Raw genomic sequence first — 3,288 nt, 5'->3', positions numbered from 1 at the left:
ACACACACACACACACACACACACACACACACACACACACACACACTCACACACACACAAACGTAAAGACAATGCAACGGCCAGGCCCATTGTCCTTTTTCTCTAAAAAAATCACATCCGTATAACAATGGCACTATTGTGTTGTGGGAAAAGTATTCCAACATATTGAACAAACAATACCCATAACAAAAGAATTCCAGTTTCTTCTTTCCTGCTCTTTTTACACTAATTTTTCTTAAAACGTTTTTTGTCATTTGGGAAATGGAAAAGGTAAACAGGAAACTCAGGACCTGGTGCCCTCTGCTGTTTATTTAAGGTAAACCTTCTTCGTGGCACGGACAGGAACAAGACTTACAGATCCGTTTATTGCTTGAATACATGGGTTGAGATATCTCAAGTCTTTTTATGGTTCCTTTCACAATCTCGCCATATGGGCCATTTGTTTGCTCCTGGAGCCCAATATCTACTTCTCTGGTTATTGATTTTTCATTCGTTTTCATACCTTATCAGACGACTTTCACTTGGCCCGGTGGCAAAGCTACAGCCATGAGGCCACACTGTTATCGACTAAGCAGTCAATGAACGGAATGTCACCTGAAAACCTGTGATATTTGAAAGGGAACTTATGAAGGTAACTCTATTCTCTTCATTTTGTCCAATCTTTAATAATATTCACATTGTTGTAGTTTTACTATCCAGTCTAAGGTACCGAAATTCATCTACAAACTACTTTTGATTTTTTTGCGAGCGAAAGCTATGTTTAATCAGTGCGTCACATTGTACAATGGTGCAATAAATCTCGATTGATAAAAACTTGTCATCGATACAATTATTAGGTGCTAATACATTATATACGTATCGTGAATTCAAGTTTTCTCCGCGACAAGAAGAACGACGTCGTTAGATAAGTGTGCCGTCTCGCCTGAATTGGGTAAACGATGTGTCAAAAGTAGAAGAAATAATCTATTGTTTCGTAAAGTTGTGAGGTCTTTATCATAGATGATCTGTGTGCAGAGCTTTCACTCCGACAAACAGAAGATAAACCATTGGTCACGTGTTAAGACTTTGCTAGATAGGAATGCATATTCCCCAAATTTGTTTATTAGTTTAAACAGGGGTTCCTGTAATTTACTACAGTCGTGAGGAAACGTATTTTGCTTTCTTTGACTGAAATCGTTTAATAATTTATCACCGTTCTCAGTCCAAGTACACTTCGTCCTTCATGAAATCCTGTGATTTTCGTTATACACGAGATGAGGATCTCTGCCCTCTACTCCAGAAGAGGTTGTATGGTACTATCTAGTATGAATATATTAAATTTAGTTGTCATTGGAATGTAATAATATTGGTATAAGTCGTCGTGGCGTATTGCGAATTGTTAAGCAGTTGATCAATGAAGAGTCGCAGAATTTCTCTGTGCGAAACAGAGTGGGAGGGTCTACGTTTATCCCGTTGTTCCGGGTGACGAGGAACACCACCTTGGAGTTATGATCACCATCACAGCCGGAGACGCGCACACATTTACTGGCACATATTACTCACTTTTAACTTTTTCCTGCTTCGGCTAATTTGGTATCGAGGGCAAAAGCAAACGTCTATCTCTTGTTTGTTATATCGCTTGTTTCATGCTTGTATTGTTTTTGTCTCTTGTTTCTTTGACTCCCTCTATCCATCTTTTCTTGGGCATGCCTCTTCCTTTGTATCCATATTCTGTTCTCTGATTGTATGCTCTCGTTGCTATACTTGACAGATGTCCAAATCATTTTTACGTCTTATCTTTGAAGTCCAAGACAGGGAGCCAGCTTGTTTTCTGACTATCCCGTTTCCCACCCTGTCTCTTTTTTAGATATTCAAAGTTTTTACAGGCATGTCATTTCACAGGCGTTTTTTTATTTTGGTGACTCTTTGTTTATAGTCCATGTTTGGGCTTGGTAGCACATTGTTGGTATAAAGATGATGTTGATGAGGGGGGGGGGGTGTCCTTTCGTTGTCGTTTAGTATGCTCTGATCATCAGCAAAAAGAAGCTTGTTGATTGTGGTGTCTTCAGGCGTAGCTTCTTCTGTTATTTTGTCCGTGCATGTCATGAAAAGTAAAGGGGATAGTACACATCCTTGTCTTACTCCTGATCTTACTTGGCACCATTGTGTTTCTCCGTGTGTTGTCGTTACTGTTATTTTGCTGTTTTCATATAAGGTCATGATGCTGTCCAAGGGCTATCCTCTTATTCTGTATTCTTCCTACACATTCCACACTGTCTTGATCTACTCTGTCGAAGGCATATCAATATCTCTAAAGATTGCATTTCAATAACGACCACTGTAACTGCTACAAAACATCTCCGTCGTTTCAAAAATGTGTCCACCAACACATAAAAGCAACAGAAAAGACAGCAGCTGCCCAAAACGGTCACTTCGACTACTCCTATCGCTACCTCCAACTCCATAAACACCACAGTCACAACAATGACAACCCCAACAGCAGCAAGAACAAAAAGAAGAAAAACAACAACAACAAACATAACAAACAACACAACAACAAAACAACAAAAACAACAACAACAACAAAACAACAACTATGACGTCGTTACCGCCATCACCACCACCATTACTGCCGCTTATAACTTATCTAGAGAATCTATCAAAGTCACACCCATCAACTTGACAGTTGGCACTAAGACTTGCCCACTCGTATCTCAACGACCCTTACCGACAAGAGGTCGAAAGTGAATAGCAGTCTGAACGCAGTTGACCAGTGGATTACAATCAACAGCGTGATTTATCAGTCGAAGCGAGGGACTGCGCTAAACTCATTTATTCAGAGTGAAGAATGGCGAGGCGTGAGACACTGATATGTAATCGACAAAGTCGGACATTGGTATTTAATGGTGGCACTCGCTGCCTGTTCCTGCTTTTGCTCCACGAAACTGTGGAGATTATATCTTGTGTTCACTTCAATTTTTCAAGTGCAATATATACTTATTGGTTGTTGGAGTTCAAAGGGAAGTTGCACTTGTAAGTGGCTCTATGAGCAGGCTCAGTTTTTAAAAGCGTAATATGCTAAAATAGATAAAATGCTCGAACGGCAAATTCACAGACACACACAGACACACACATACACAGACACAGACACAGACACAGACTCAGACACACACAGAGACACACACACACACACACACACACACACACGAACACACACAGCACACGCGCACACAAGCATACGCACAAACCCGTGTCTATCTATCTATCTATCTATCTATCTAGGTGTGTGTGTGTGTGTGTGTGTGTGTG

Source organism: Aplysia californica, unplaced genomic scaffold, assembly GCF_000002075.1.
Source record: "Aplysia californica isolate F4 #8 unplaced genomic scaffold, AplCal3.0 scaffold00321, whole genome shotgun sequence".
NCBI lineage: Eukaryota > Metazoa > Mollusca > Gastropoda > Aplysiida > Aplysiidae > Aplysia > Aplysia californica.
This window is presented reverse-complemented; position numbering follows the sequence as displayed.